The sequence below is a fragment of the Octodon degus genome, unplaced genomic scaffold (assembly GCF_000260255.1).
Source record: "Octodon degus isolate 3935 unplaced genomic scaffold, OctDeg1.0 scaffold00003, whole genome shotgun sequence".
In the NCBI taxonomy this organism is placed as follows: domain Eukaryota; kingdom Metazoa; phylum Chordata; class Mammalia; order Rodentia; family Octodontidae; genus Octodon; species Octodon degus.
This window is the reverse complement of record NW_004524579.1, coordinates 25,925,720-25,942,645: the sequence shown is the minus strand read 5'-3', so window position 1 is coordinate 25,942,645 and position 16,926 is coordinate 25,925,720. Positions and strand designations below refer to the sequence as shown.

Below are 16,926 nucleotides of genomic sequence, written 5' to 3'. Positions count from 1 at the left end.
GCTCAAATCCAGGTCATGGGAGAAACAGGCTGTAAGAAGACCTTTGCTAGAAAATTATACAGGATGAGCCTGCAGTTCCACAGTTCTATTTTTGTAGAGCCATGCTCTGGTATCATCCCTCTTCCACCCAGAAGTATTCAGAGATCAGGACAGTTTTGATAATCAATACATGTACATTGTTATCTTCTTAGTGGTTATCCGTAGTACAAGAAGCAGACAGGATATCCTGTCCAAACACTATTAGTACACCTCTTTCTTCTCACTGAATTAAGTGAAAGTAGCTGTCTATCTATCCTAACTATTTTGTATATATAAATACAAAATGATCTTTCCTTTGTATCCCCTTTTTTTTTTGTTTAGTCCTGTCAGAGGTGGATATTCTGTTGGCATCTAAATACTATAGGTGTTTGAATTCAGCTAAACAATCCAACACTGTCTAGCAGTCTATAATATTAGTGAGTTAAAGGATTTGTTATTTTGCTGCTTAGATTATTCTACCTTTGGTCAGGGAAGCTCCTGTACCTTTGATGTGCCCCCATCCTGTTCTGACTTACAGTTCACCATAATACTGACCTGAATGTGAAATAAACTGTGGTGTGCAGGCTTCATATTTGAATGCTATTGTGTTCTTCCTTTTTTTATACTATATGCAGAAAGAAATGGTTCTTTATACTTGAACAGTAGTTTGTGTTTGTTTTGTTTTGCGGTACCGGAAATTGAACTCAGGATCCTGCACTTGCCAGGCAAGCACTTATTCCACTAAACTATTTCCACAGGCCTGTTTTTTTCTGTTTTCTTTGATACAGGGTCTCACTATGCAGTTCGGACTCTAATGATCCTCCTGTCTCAGCCTCCCTAGTGCTGGGATTATAGGCATGTATTACCACATCTGGTTTCAGGGCCAGCACAGCACGCAGTACTGGAGATCGAACTCAGGACTTTGTGCTTACCAGGCAAGCGCTTATGCCACCAAGCTATCTCCTCAGCCCAACAGTGATATATAAATGAAAATGCAACTCCTTGTTTTTTGCCACCAGTACTAAGAAACTAAAATTACATTTACTCATGGATGACAAGTCATCCTTAGTTGGATTAAATGATAGCATGTTATTACCATACATTCCATTGACTCCAAGGTCCCAGGTAAACCTCTTAAATGAACCAATTAATTTTGTTCTGCAACTTAACAAGAAATGGTATTCCTCAGCTCAGCTTGCCTGCCACCTCATGCACTCTATGGTTGCAAAAGGAGGAAGATTGGATGATTCACTTTCAAAACAAGAACAAAAATTCTGTCACCAGTACTAGGAAAATTACATTTTCTCATAGATGGCGAGATTAAATGATAGCATCTTATTACCATAGAAGTTACTAGGGGAAGAGAGGCTGTTTATCCTTTAAACAAACCTCATCTTAATTATTTTAATCTTTTTGGATTGAGTGTTCGTAATAACACAAATAATTTAAAACCTCTAGAGTTTAATTCACAGAATACTATCTTATCTAAAGTTGATTGAAAATTCAAGCTATGGGTGCCCCTGCCAAGGAACTATGGAGACAATTCTAGAGCAGCAGTGGTGGTACCATAAGGAGAAGGAACGGCTCATGGACGTAATGGCTAAAGAGATGCTCACTAAGAAGTCTACGCTCTGGGACCAGATCAATTCCGACCACCGCACTCGGGCCATGCAAGATAGGTACATGGAGATCAGTGGGAACCTGAGGGATTTGTATGATGATAAGGATGGCTTACGAAAGGAGGAGCTCAATGCTATTTCAGGACCGAATGAATTTGCTGAATTCTATAATAGACTCAAACAAATAAAGGAATTCCACTGGAAGCACCCAAATGAGATTTGTGTGCCAATGTCAGTGGAATTTGAGGAGCTCCTGAAAGCATGAGAGAATCCAAGTGAAGAGGCACAGAACTTGGTGGAGTTCACAGATGAAGAGGGATATGGCCATTACCTTGATCTGCATGACTGTTACCTCAAGTATATTAATCTGAAGGCATCAGAGAAGCTGGATTATATCACATACCTGTCGATCTTTGACCAGTTATTTGACATTCCTAAAGAAAGGAAGAATGCAGAATACAAGAGATACCTTGAAATGCTACTTGAGTATCTTCAGGATTACACTGACAGAGTGAAGCCCCTCCAAGATCAGAATGAGCTTTTTGGGAAGACACAGACTGAATTTGAGAAGAAATGGGAGAACGGCACCTTTCCTGGCTGGCCGAAAGAAACAAGCAGCGCCCTGACGCATGCTGGTGCCCATCTTGACCTGTCTGAATTTTCCTCCTGGGAGGAGTTGGCCTCTCTGGGACTAGAGAGATTGAAGTCTGCCCTCTTAACTTTAGGCCTGAAATGCGGCGGCACCCTTGAAGAGCGAGCCCAGAGGTTATTTAGCACCAAAGGGAAGTCCTTGGAATCACTCGACACCTCCCTGTTTGCCAAAAACCCCAAATCAAAGGGCACCAAGCGAAATACTGAGAGGAACAAAGACATTGCTTTCCTAGAAGCCCAGATCTATGAATATGTCAAGATTCTTGGGGAACAGCAACAGCTCACTCATGAAAATGTACAACGCAAGCAAGCCAGAACAGGAGAAGAGCAAGAGGAGGATCAGTGAGAGTGAAAGTGAAGATGAGAATGAGATTATTTACAACCCCAAAAACCTGCCCCTGGGCTGGGATGGCAAACCCATCCCCTACTAGCTGTATAAGCTGCATGGCCTAAGTATGAACTACAATTGTGAGATTTGTGGAAATTATACCTACCGAGGGCCTAAGGTCTTCCAGCGGCACTTCGCTGAATGGCGTCACGCTCATGGCATGAGGTGTTTGGGCATTCCAAACACTGCTCACTTTGCTAATGTGACACAGATTGAAGATGCTGTCTCTTTGTGGGCCAAGCTGAAACTGCAGAAGGCTTCAGAACGATGGCAGCCTGACACTGAGGAAGAGTATGAAGACTCCTGTGGGAATGTTGTAAATAAGAAAACATATGAGGATCTGAAAAGACAAGGACTACTGTAGTACTCAGGGATGTAACTCAGTTTCTGAGCTTGAGATCTTCCCTGAGGTCTGCATTTTCTATTTCTCCCAGCCAGATGCTCTTAAAGACTCTTTGCTGTGTAGTCCCATAGTCTGGCATGCATCTTGTAGAAACGAGGCATGCTGGCAGATTGCAAGGTTCAAATGTGTTTTATTTTTAAAAAGATTCTGTGGGAAAATTAAAAAAAAAAAAAAAGAAAATTCAAGCTGTGTTGAGTAATATTTGTATTATACTACATGAGAACACATTATAGTATTCTTGGGTGGTTTACTAATATATACTAATAAAATAATTGTGGGGTATATAATAATAGTTTTGTACATAAGATTGATATGAAAGAGTTGATTTTGAATTAAAATTTTGTTTTCACAAGCTCTATGAAAGAAATAGTATATACCTACTGTTTTGTCTGTCTTAAAATATCTAAATGAAACCTGAAAAAGTTGGGGTTCTTTCCAACTACTTTGTGGGTTGTTGAGATGATCACAGTGCCCCTTACTTATGAATTTACCAGAGAACGTCAAATGACACAGTTAAGTTGAAAGTTTTTAATATTTCCTTTTGTGTTATACTACTAAAACCAATATTTTAAAACTATTCTTAAACATTAAGATCTGAAAGCTCATGGCATCATAACTGACTTTCAACCAAATAAAGTATTTTTCAACACAATATTATTTGACACAGGCTTATAAAATATTTGTATAATATCCTGTGTGAGAATATATACTCTTTGGATAAATCTTCTGTCTAGTTAAACAGTTTGGCTAGTCAGAGTAAATAGAATTATATCATTCTAAACAATCTCTTCTTACTGCTATTCCGTGAAGTCTGGGAAAAGTAATACTAGGTAATTATTTTTTCCAGACCCTCCTGCTTAAACAAAGACATAAAGAATAAGCTTTGGAATCCTAAGTTGCTTATTTCTCGTTTAGGGCTTGGAAGGAAATAAATAAAGTTAATGTGTTCTCCAAGAGCTGAGTTAGAAGCCACAGCTCAAAGCTCTGTCTGTCCCAGCTGGACATGTTCCTGGCTCCCACGTCACCTACTGTGGAACTGTCTGAATGTTGTGGGGATGAGGCACAATCTACCCCTCACTAACATTTCTCCTCATATTTGATTATATGAAGTTCTCGGGTTCTCCTTTTTGTTAGTTTTGTGAATAATCTATGTTATTAAAGGATTAAGACTTACCTAGTAATTGAAAATTAAATGATTTTCAAAGGCAATTAGCAAGAAGATAATTTCTTCTTTAATTCAAATAGGAAGCTATGGAATAAGATGTTACTGACATTAGCTAAACTTTAACTGAAAGCACTTTATAATCATAAAAATTTAAAATGATCAAGCCAGGCACTCACATAATCCTAAAACGCAGGAGGTTGAGGCAAGGAGGATCGCTGAGAGTTCAAGGCCATCCTACTCTACGGAGTAAGACCTTGTCTCCAAAAAAAAAAAAAAAGTTTCACACTACATGACTCATAAAGCTTTTATTTTATTTTTTGGCAGAACCAGGGATTGAACTCAGGCCCTTGCGCTTGCCAGGGAAGCGCTTATTCCACTGAGCCATCTCCCCAGCCCCAAGCCTTTATTTTTTATATGTACTTTTTAGAATGCTTTGTCTTTATTGCATAAAGAGAAATATAGGAGGTTATACTAACCAGAATTTTAAGAGGATTTTCATAGCTTAATACTGGCTTGCTATAAAACTTTTCCCTTTCTTCCACCGAGGGTCAACCTTCTCTCCCTCCTCCCAGATGTCTTTATCTCTTTGCCAGACTGATTACCTATGCCTTACAAATAATATAATTTACAAGTGTGATTTGACTGTTTATCCCACCCAGAGCTAGTTATTTTATTCTACTTCGAACATGGTGTTGCTAGGACATCAGTGAGGGAACAAAGGCACATAAAATACCACCTCCACCCTCAAAAAACAGATCATATTTCGAGAGAGAAAAGGCACACCCTTACAAAGATGACTAACAAAGCAGGGCAGTTTGTGTTGTGTCAAATGAATGGTACAGATGTTAATTTCTGGAGGAGGGAATAGAAACATTGCTGGGCAGGACTAGTCAGAGAAAGTTAAGGAAAAACTTGGACTGAACCATCTCTATCTTAAAAGGATGGTAAGGTTTCCATGGGCAGAGATGAAATACAGGCAGAAGAAGTCTATGTATAAATAGAAGAGCAGGCTCTAGGTGAGTTCAGCTTAGTGTACTACTGAACCAGTAGGACTCTTTTATTTCCCTTTGCTAACTTTATGTACTTTTGTCATTTACCGATACTATAAAATCATTACACCAGTGGCTTTGAACCTTTTTTCTGCTGTTCCCAGTTATATCAGTCAGTGCTTGCTAGAGAAACAGATTTAATGCAAGACGTATAAACACATAAGAATTTCCAAGACTGTCTTACTTACGATGACCATCCAGAGTCAAGTAAGGGAGAGTGCAGGACTGTCTGCACACTGCAGAGCCAGAGGATCCAGTCCAAGGCCTGGAGCTCACTTAGTGTCTTGTGTGAGTCTGTATCAAGAGCCTGAAGAGTCTGTGCTAGAGGCAAGAGACGACATCCAAGGTAAAGATGAAGACCAGAATTCCTCAAAAAAACAGAAGCCTTTCTTACTGTTCAGGTGACAAGCCACCCTAGCCTGGGTCTTTCTTCTCCTTCAGTAAATCCCCTCAGCCACACTCAGACCTATGCTGATCCAGTTTAGTTAGATGTTTCTTTTCTTTTCTTTTCTTTTTTTTTTTTTTTTTTTTTTTTTTTTTCAGAACTGAGGATTGAACTCAGGCCCTTATGCTTGCCAGGGAAGCTTTTATTCTACTGAGCCATCTCCCCGGCCCCCTTGTTGGATGTTTCTTAACTCAAGGTGACACAATCCATTCTATCATACCAGAAAATATGCATTGTTATACCACAGTGCAGTATATATATTTATATATAACTGAAACAAAAATTTTATAAAACAGTACATATGAATATGACAGATTCTGATAATTTGTTTTTTAGTTTCTCATCAGGCCTATTACACTGATTTAATAGTCCACTGTTAGTTGGTGACTGAGGATGTAAGTGTGGTGCTTATACCAGGATCATCAGCATCTCCTCAAGATTTGTTAGAAATGCAGGTTCTTAGGCCTCTCTCTAGACCTACTGAATCAGAAGACTTAGGCCTGGGCCCAGCAATGAGGCCCCATCCTTTGCAGTAGGAGCTGTTCTTTAATAGGCATGCAGGTAGTTCTGCTGCATGCTCTAGTTGGAGAAGACCCGCACCAGAGAATTCCTCCACTCACAGCTGTGCTGTCCACTCTTGGGGCTTTGGCCTAGGTCACTCTCTGCCCAGCTATCTGCTTTCCTTGATCCCTGCACCACTTTCCAGCGTACTTATTGAGGCCTCCCCTGGCCTCTGAGTTGGATCTCCTCACTCTCAGTCTCCCTAACCTGCTAGACATTTTCTCTTTCCACAGCCTTACTCGTCTAACATAATGTATATTATTGTCTTGCGGGATGGCATAAGCTCCAGGAGGGCAGGGATCTGTATGTTTTGTTCACTGTGGCCTCTGAAGTATATCTTACAGTCCTAAGCACTTTCATATTTGCTGCATGGGAGGCAACAAGAGGGGGAAGAAAGAATGGAACTGCTGGCCTGAGCGATGGTCTGAAATACTGCTTCAAGAAAACATTCTTTGGGGAACAGTTCTCCATAGATCTTCTAGGCCAAAGTACAATAGAGAAGCCAAATTTCCATGAGAAGTCTTTGTGTTATTAAAATACTATAGCTACTTAGGTGTCTAATATTATTTCACATTCATGCATTCTTATCAAGCTACAAAACTCTAATGTAAAGACCTCTACTTTAGTACTCATCAGTAAGGAGATTTCTTGGTAAATGGACCTTACTAAATTTTTAATGGTTTCTCAGGATTCTTTCCTTGGCTGTTAACTGCAGAGATTTCATTATAATCTAAACAGTGAATATTCAGATTTTTGTTATTAGAATAAATTTGTGAAGTGATTTTATTCTATTTCTGGATCTTTCTCAGAAGATACAGAGTATGATACAGCTATCAGTCTTTCACAGTGTTCTACATAAGATCCACTGTGCTTTTTGTCTGCCTTCTCCAGTGTACATAGGAGCAACACATTTTAGGGGACTGACAAAAACTAACAGGAAACTGTGCCTGTCATGTTCTTACTGGGAAAGCCGAGCTGTGGTCCATGGCAGGTCCTACCAGCCCAGCAGTTTAAACTTTCTTCTGATTCAGTCTGCTGTTCATTTTAAACTACTTGATGCCAAGTATGGTGATGCACTCTGGGAAGGTGAGAAAAGAGGATCACAAACTAGAGCACAACCTAAACAATTTAATGGCTTAGTGAGACTTTGTCTCAAAATAAAAAAACAAGGACTGCTCAGCAGTAAAAACACCTGCCTAGACAAGCGCAAGGACCCAGGTTCTATCCCTAGTACCACCATATCTTGCCAGCCCAGCCCTGAGCATGCCAAGTCAGCCACCAAAAGCAGGTATGGTGGCACACACCTGTAATACCAGTGCTGGGAAGGCTGAGACAGGAGGATCACTACGAGTCCGAGCTGCATAGTAAGACCCTATACCAAATGCATAGTTAAAAAAATAAAATAAAGGACTGGCAATGTAGCTCAATGTGAAGAGCCTGGGTTTAATCCCCAGTATCTAAAAGAAAAGAAAACTAAAAACAAACTCCTTTCATTATGCTTGACATGGTGGCTCAGGTCTATAATAGCATTGAGGGGGACTGATGTCACAGCACAGATTTGAATCCTTCTTGGTTAACTTAGACCACATCTAAACATAAAAAGGGCTCAGTAATAAAGCACCATCCCACCCCAAGTTCAACCCCAAGTGCCACCAAAAATTAAAAATAATTGTACATGTGCCCATGTTTAATGCTTTACTCCTGTATTTTTCTTTTTTCTTTTATTTGTTTATTTTTATAAATACATTATTTACAAACTTAAATGAATAAAACAATAAAAATTGTCCAAAATAAAAATGAAGAATTTACAGATCAGTCATAATAGTTCACTGTGTCAAAATCAAGAAACCTATATTCATGTAATTAGAATTCTCAAAGTAGAAAGGGGTAGGATATTTAATGATTTAAAATTTCTGAATTTAGTTGAACTTATAACACATTTCCAAGAAAAATGAACCTTTTACACAAGAAATTTGAATAAAATCATACCAAGATGCACAAAAATGAAATTGTCCAAAACTTATTGTAAAGAAAAAATCATTAAGGCATATACATAAAAAATATTAGCTATTTAGATAAACAAAATTAAATAGCATCTTATTCCACATTGAAAAAAAAAAGACCAAGTGTGTAATAAACTACACTAATTAAAGTACTGAAAGGAAAAAAACAGATCTGTCCTCCTTGAATTTCATACTTATCAAACATACCTTTGAAAACTAAAAGTAAAATATTTTCCAGTTATACAAACTCGAAATATTCTAATATCTCTAGATGCAGTATATAGGAAATAATAAAAAGCATATTTCAAAAGACAAGAGAAGTTGCTGTATGCTCCTGGATGAAGAGCAAAGAGCTCTCAAAATGATAGTTATGCAGGACTAATATTAGATGACCCCATTTAAAAGGTCATTAAAGATTTCTATGAAACAGTATCAATCTTATGTCAAGTTATGAATAACTGAAAGCCTACTTTTGTATACCTCTTATTTTCCTATGTTTAATTGTTTGCCCTATTTGGTGGGTTCTTTCCATTCTCATTCATGGAGTTATGGTTATTTTGTTCCCTCTCTAGAACATCTTTTAGTAGTCTGTGTAGGCTTGGTTTTGTCATCATAAAATTCTTAAGTTTTTCTTTGTCCTGGAAGTATTTTACTTCTCCATTATACTTGAAAGAGAGTTTTGCAGGGTATATCAGTCTGGGTTGGAATTTGTTTTCTTGTAAGACTTGAAGTACTTTGCTCCACGCTCTTCTTGACTTGATGGTTTGTGAAGAAAAATCTGCCGTTATTCTAATGGGTTTTCCTTTAAACGTGATATGTTTCTTTTATTTTTTGTGGTACTGGGGATTGAACTCAGGCAAGTGCTTATTCTATTGAGCTATCTCCCCGGCCCTGTTTCTTTTCTTTAGCGGCTTTTAGAATACTGTTTCTGTGATGAATTTCTGGGATCTTGATTATTATATGTCTGGGTGTGTTTTTAATTGGGTTGATGTTATTTGGAGTTCTTTATACTTCAGTTATCTGAATGTCAGGTTGTTTCCCCATATTTGGAAAGTTTTCTACTATTATTTCCATCCATATTCTTTTCATATTATTTGTATTGACTTCTTCCTTCTCATTGATGCTTATTAGTCTCATGTTGTTCATCTTTGCATTGTCTTGCAGGTATTGAATTATTTTTTTCCTGCATTCTAGTTGCTTTTAAGAGATTTTTTCACTAGCTGCAATGGGACCTTTAAGGTCTGAACGTCTAATCTCACTTTCATTCAAACGGTTTTGCCAGTTTGTGATTGAGGTTTTAAATTCCTGTATATCACTTTGAATCTGCTTCATGCATTCTATTTCTTTCCTATATTGCTTACTCAAGGATTCCATCATTTTTATATTCTGCTCTATTTTTTTATCAGTGTCTTCTTTAGAAGCACTTAGTACTTCTTTCATTATAGTTATTTCTTTTTTTACTTGAGAAATTATTTCTGATCTGATTTCCTCTATACCTTTCTGCAGTTGTTTCTTTACTTCACACGCTATTACTTCAGAGATTTCAGGTGTGTGATTTCCAATTTCTTCTATGCTAGTGTCCTCTGCATTTGCTCTGGGTGGGCTCGGTGCCTGAGACTGCATTTTGTTTCTTCTCTTTGTCATTTTGTATAGCACTGTCTTCTGGCCTTTGGTGTAGAGTTTAGATAGAGTTATTACCTTAGCACCAGGTCCAGATATACCAATTTCAAACTCGTCCAAGTGGGTGTGGCTTGGATCTGGTTGCTGTGCTCCACTTCTTCCTGTTGCAGCCGTTGGCATTGAACCCTCTGTGCCACTCTGGCAAGATATTCTGTTCCTGAATCAGCTGGATAGGTCTTGCCTCTAACCTCTTTGCAGGGAGTTCTGCTGCAGGTTCCACCCCAGGCCTGGGCTCAGGGTCGAATGAGGATCTGGCGGCCCCAAGTCATCTCGTTCACATGTCGGGCCTGGGGTATGTGTCAAATGAGGATCCATTGGCCACGGGTCATCTCACACGCCCGGCCTGGACTCTTGGTTGAATCTACTCCTGTATTTTTCAACATGTCAGGTTTTTTAAAACTGGTTTTCTCTTCTCTTTGAACTATTGTTATTTTTACCTGTACTTAAGAACTAAGTAGTGTTAAACATAAAGAGGACAATATGCACTGGCTGTCCTCATAAAGGAAGACCAGCTACATTTCTGCCATTTCTCCAAACCTAAAATGGTCTCTCAGAGTTTGACAAAGTGGTTCCATTCCCATTCTAACCTTCTTTTCATATCCATTAAATATAGAGGATCGAATCTTTTTTATAAGTTATTTATACCTTCTATGGAAAAACAAGCATAGGGTCATAGCTGCCTCTGGAAAGTGCTGGAAGAATGCAACACCTAAGTTTTAGGACCACTCAGTCCCTATATGAGATATTTCATACTAGGAAATACCTGATATCAAATGTACAATGTACTTGTGTACACACCACATTTTCCAGTTCTCCATGGCACCAGTTTTACTCACCAAAGAGGTTTTCCAGTTCTCCATGGCACCAGTTTTACTCACCAAATGGAGAGGGGAAATGTTAGCAAATCACGCTCCCTCCATTGAGTTTCTTGTCATTTTTTAGAACAGAGAGTGTAGGAAGGCACAGTAGAACATCCATGATATTTATAAATGGAGTTGCTCGTGTCTGGCATACTCTGAGGTTGCGTCTGGCCACACTGATTCTCCATGTATTAGGATCTCAGTTAACTCAGTTACCTGGAGCACTGTTTCCAAAGCAAGCAAGTTTCTTTCTCTTACTTCAAGACTTTCTGAGGTAGTAGAGTCCGCTGATGAACTCAGGAATCAGCATTTATTTATTTATTTATTTTTTTTGGAATCAGCCTTTTTAAAACCACTCAGAGAGTGATTGTAAGAACCTCCCAGATTTGAGAACCACTACTGTATGGCCCATTTTTCACTTTTCAATTCCCTGCCCTTACAAAAACTAGAAATGATAGCTAAGATTAACAAACTTTGTGGGGTTAGAACTCTTTTATCTTTCTTCCTATGATAGACAAAGAGCTTTTACTTTGAGAACCTTAAAATGGATTTCTTTAAAGTAAATTTCTTTTACATGTAATCCAAATATTAGCACACAGTTGTTTTAAAATTAGACAAGTAGTATTAAAATTTCATTAACAAAATTTGTCATCTTTTAAATATTGATCCTTCTTTTGGCTCAACTCCTTTCTGTGTTGTTTACCATCCAGGAACATTTTATTGAGCACTTGCTCTATACCTAGTTTTCTGCTTGGTAATCTTATACAGATATTCTCCTTTTGTTTTCTCAGCACCTCTGTGAGGTATCAGGATAATTACTGTTTTGCACATAAGGAAACTGAGGGTGAAAAGAAGCTTGCCTGAGATTATTGTAGTACATAAATTTCAGCTACTTCATTCCTTTTTTGTTTAAAGTCTTAAATTTTTGCTCCTCTGTACACAATTCATTTGCCTATTAGATCAATTTATTTAGCCTGCAGCACTCCTAATACACCAGATTAAGTTTTTAGTGTGAAAATATCTGAGCACTGTGTTGTAATCTCTGAGATCTGAGAGTGGAACTAATTACAGCAGTATGTAATGAAAGGTTGTTAGACCTTTTTCATGTAGTTAACATAGAAACTACACTAAACATTTACTCTTGGGGTAGCTGTTGTTGATAAATAGTCAAGACCATGGTATTCATTTGAATGGTTTATACTGCAGTGCCTTCAAAGCATTTGGGGTGCAGCATAAACATCCAGTGTATAGCACCTACTTCTCCAAACCATGGTTTCTAATGACTGAGGTGTACACATTCACAGTGTAAGGGCAGCTCTTGAAAATGTTGATTCTCTTCATTAAGGAAATAGTAACATGTTTGATTTCATATTTATATCCCTGCTATTAATTTTAGTAGATTTATTTTTGATCAGAAATTTGCGAGGCTAAAGTAGGAGGATTGCCATGACTTTCAGGCCAATTGGGGTACTCAATGAGACTTTGTCTCAAAAAAACCATAGAAGAAAAAGAAATTTGTGATTCACAAATTAAAATGTCATAAAAAGAGAATCTAAAGAAAAAAAAAAAGAGAGAAAATCTACTATGGTATTAAAACCAGTTAGAGCCAGTTATCATTATCAATCTTTAAACATGGGCTATTCTATTAGGTTTGCTAATTGAGTGGCAATAAGATCATTTCTCTGCCTGTATAGTTACCATATTTATTGCAATCCTTATAAAATACTTTGTAGCATACATTATGCCAAAATGTAATAGCTCTCAGATAATTACAAAATTATCTGGATAAGTAAAGAATGAATTATTTTTAGAAGAAGAACTAACAAATTATAAAAACTTGTTCTTTCAGTTCTATTTATTTTATTAATATTTTTATTTCAGTTTTTCTATAAAACTTTTTTAAAGTTAAAAAAAAAAAAAAGAAAAAAATGAGCCAGACACAGTGGTACATGCCTTTAATTCCAACATTCTTGGAGGCTGAGGAAGAAAGTTGAACTTTAACCCTACCCTGGTTACCTTAGTCTCAAAAGAAAATTATTTTTTAAAAGACCGGGGGTACAGCTCAGTGCAAAGGTCCTGATTCAGTTGCCAGCAAGACACACACACGCACACATGCACACACACACATACACAGACCGGGGGGGGGAGGGGAGGAACAAAACATTGTGTTTGGTTCTTGTGATCTTTAAGAAAGTATACGGAATTGAGCTTACATCTAACCCAAAATCTTCCGAAAATTTTGAAGGAGATGTAAGAGTTAACAACAAAACTAAGTTCCTTAAGTATTAATGTAAGGCCTTACCTGTAGCAAAATTGGTCATTTAAGGGAATAAGACTGCTTTTTATTTCCCTTTCATAGTGCGAGGAATTAAGCCAAGGGCTTTTGCACTGAACTGCATCTCTAGCACACACCCTGTATCTCCATGTATGTATGTATGTATGTATGTATGTATGTAAGTATGTACTTAGGAACAAGATCTTGCTGAGTTGTTCAGGCTGAGCTCAAACCTTCAATTCATCTACCACAGCCTCCTAGACTTAGATTACAGGCATACACCACCATACCTGGCTAAGATCACTTTCTTTACAGTGGCTTTTATTATGGGGCAATTTTTTTTTTTTTTCAACCAGGGATCAAACTCAGTATGCTTGCCAGGTAGGCACTTGTACTGCTATCTCCCTATCCCTAACTGGAGCAACTTTGAGGTGGCAAGGATGCTGGTAAGCATCTGGCCATGTCAGATAAAATTTCTTGGTATAATGCATTTATTGGTTTTAGAGGATTAAGAATCTGAAATCTAGCCTACTTCTGTGAAGAATGTTATTGATGCCTAAAAGTGAGGTTTAGATAATTACCTTGTATAGCATTTTTGGTTTTCCTGGCAATTCATTACAAGTTCTATATAGAATTCTTGCCTCACATATCTGAGGGCAGTAGAAAGTACATAGGTATTACACACTCTAATAGAAGAACTATCCTGATTTTGGAGATAATTGTCTTATTTTTATCATTTCACTATCAGTGTGTATATTCCCCAATAATATGGTTTTCCATTTTGAACTTTTCATAAATAGCATCTTATGTTATAGTTTCCTTTGCAACTTTCTTCTTTAATTCAACATTATTTTATTTTTTTTAGATTTATTTATTTGTGTGTGTGTGTGTGTGTGTGTGTGTGTGGCCAGCTCAGCCCACCAGGGGGCGGGGCTGACTGGCATGTGGTGCTGGAGGATTGAACTGTGGTTCCTGTGCTTTGCTAAGCTTGTTCTAAGTAGGTGCTTTAGACCACTGAGCCATCTCACCAGCCCCTCAACATTATTTTATACAATGTATTTATTTTGTTATATAGACTTTATTTCTGCTGCGTTAGCATTACGTCATGTAAATAGTTCACAGTTTATCCAGCCTATGAAAAGACATTCTAATTTTGAGTTACTAAAAATAGAATAAATGAAATAATTGAAGTAAAACTTATAAAATTGAAAAGAAATAAAGGTATTTCAAAAATAATAGGGCCAGGTGTAGTGGTAAACATCTGTAATGCCAGCACCCAGAAGGCTGAGGCAGGAGAATGATGAAGTTAGGGCCAGCATAGTGGCACCCTACCTCACAAAACAAAAACCAAAAGTAAAAAAAGTTGGATATTTCAAAATCTCAGTAATCGAATACTTGGATAGCAAGAATAGAGACATGAAAAACTATCAACTATCAGACGGATCTGAATGATAGTGCTATGTCCAGTGCCAGCAGAATATATAACCATTTTAGTACACATGTAACACTGCAGCACAGGCCACATGCTAGGTCATAGAACGAATCCTAAAAGGATTGAAGTCATATAAATACACTTGTTGACCAAAGCAGAATTAAATTAGGACTCTACAATGGAAAGAAGTATAGAAAATCCCCAAATATGTAAAACTTAAAACACTTAATGAATTTAAGAAGAAATCACAAAGGAAATTAGAGAATATTCTGACCTGAATGAAAATGAACACTTACCATATCAAAATGCATGGGATGCAGAGACAGGAAAAGCACAAATTCAAGGCCAGCCTGAGCCACTTTAGAGAGACTGTGTCTTCAAAATAAAATATGAACAGGGCGGGGCTGTAGCCCTCCTAAATTCTCAGGGAAAAAAAATTAACAGGATGATGTCATTAAAACAGGCATTAGAGGAAAGTTTATAACTTGAAATGTCTATATTGAAAAAACATGTATCATAATCTAAACTTCTACAGAAACTAGATAAACAAACCCAAATCAAACAAAAAGGTGAAAATCATAAAGATCAGACCAGAAATCAATGAAAAAGAAAACAAAAACTGTAGATAATATCAAGGAAAACAAATAATGGACCTTTGAGAAGATCAATAAAATGCATAAAGCTTTAACCTAAAGTGTATAAGAAAAAAGAGACATGAATTACCAAAGAGAAGTGTGAACAAAAGGATGTCATTATTGCCTTGCATAGTGTAAAGGAAACAGGAATATGAACAACTTTAAACCAACAAAGTGTTGATAAAATGAGAATTCTTTCTTTTTTCTTTCTTTTTGTATGGTACCAGGGATCAAGCCCAGGATCTTCCGCTTACCAGGCAGACAGTTATGCCACTGAGCTATCTCCCTGTCCTAAAATTGCAAATTTTTAAAAAGATATATATTGTGAAAATTGATTTAAGAAAGAAAACACCTGAATTGACCTACCACTTGTTTTTTAAAAAGAATTTAAAAATTAGTTATTAAAATCTTCCCATAAAGGAAGAACACCAACTCATACAGCTTAACTGGGAAATAGTTTTTGTGGCTGGTTGGCGTGGCAAGTGGTGCTGGAATCAAACCACGGTCCCTTAGCTTTCATATGCTTGCCTAAGCAGGTGCTTCAGACCGCTGAGCCATCTTGCTGGCCCGGGAAATAGTTTTTAGAACAAAATAATATAAATCCTACCTAGACTATTTCAGAAAATACAGAAAAGAAAAATAGTTCCAAATCATTCAGTGAGGTCAATATTACTCTGATACTAAGACCAGGTAGAGTTATCACAAAAAAATACAATATTAGGAAGCCAACAGCAACAACAAACAGAAAGGTTTATACCATTACTAAGTGAGATTTATTTCAGGATGTTTTATATTCAAAAATAAAATGACATAGTATGCTATAAAACATAAAAACCCATGATCATCTTAGCAGACCATTAACAATCTGCAGCCAAATCCTGCCTGACACTTGTATGTGTAAATGAGTTTGTATCAGTACATAGCAGCACACACTCACTTGTGTACTGTGGCCATTTTCACACTACAGCATCAGAATTGAGTAGTTGTAACAGAGACCATATGGCTTACAAGACCTAAATTATTTTCTGCCCCTTACCAAAAAAGAAAGAAAAAAATAAACACAACAATTTTATTTAGTCATGATAAAATTCTTTAAAAGCTAAAACTATAAGGGAACTCACTTGATAATGGATACTATCAAAACCTACAACTGGGGGGCCAGGGAAATAGCTCAGGAGAATAAGCGCTTGCCTGGCAATCACAAGGTCCTGAGTTCTATCCCTGGCACCACATGCCAGCCAGCCCCGCCCCCTGGTGGGCTGAGCTGGTCACACACACACACACACACACACACACATAAATAAATAAATAATTTTTTTTTTTTAAAGTTAAAAAAAACCTACAACTAGGGCCGGCCAGATAGGCCAGATAGCTCAGCAGGTTATAAAATACCTGCATAGGCAGACACAGGGACCAGGGGTTCAATCCCCAGCCTGCCATGCTGGCCCCGCCCACAGGGCTCATTGAGATGGAGATTGAGACTGGAAGTGATGGTGCATGCCTGTACTCTCAGCTGTAATCCCAGCGTTTGGGAAAGCAGGAGAATCACTATGGGTCTGATGTGTGTAGTGAGACCCTGTAGACCCTGTAGATGCTGCACTAAAATAAAAAAATAAAAAAATCTACAACTAATATCATATGTGGTAATAAAAGACGTAATGGTTTTCCCCTGGGATCAAGAATAAGGCTCAGAATATTAAGTTAAAGAATCAAATGTGCAATGACTGAAAATGAAAAAGTAA

The 16,926-nt window shown here is 37.5% G+C and overlaps 1 protein-coding gene and 1 pseudogene across 3 annotated transcripts in view; both read left to right on the top strand.

The window, feature by feature from the left end:
• Dym (dymeclin) overlaps nt 1-16,926 on the top strand; it is a 543,161-nt gene that overhangs the window by 483,550 nt on the left and 42,685 nt on the right. The gene's annotated exons all lie outside the window — the stretch shown is intronic.
• LOC101575348 lies at nt 1,552-3,040 on the top strand (annotated as a pseudogene).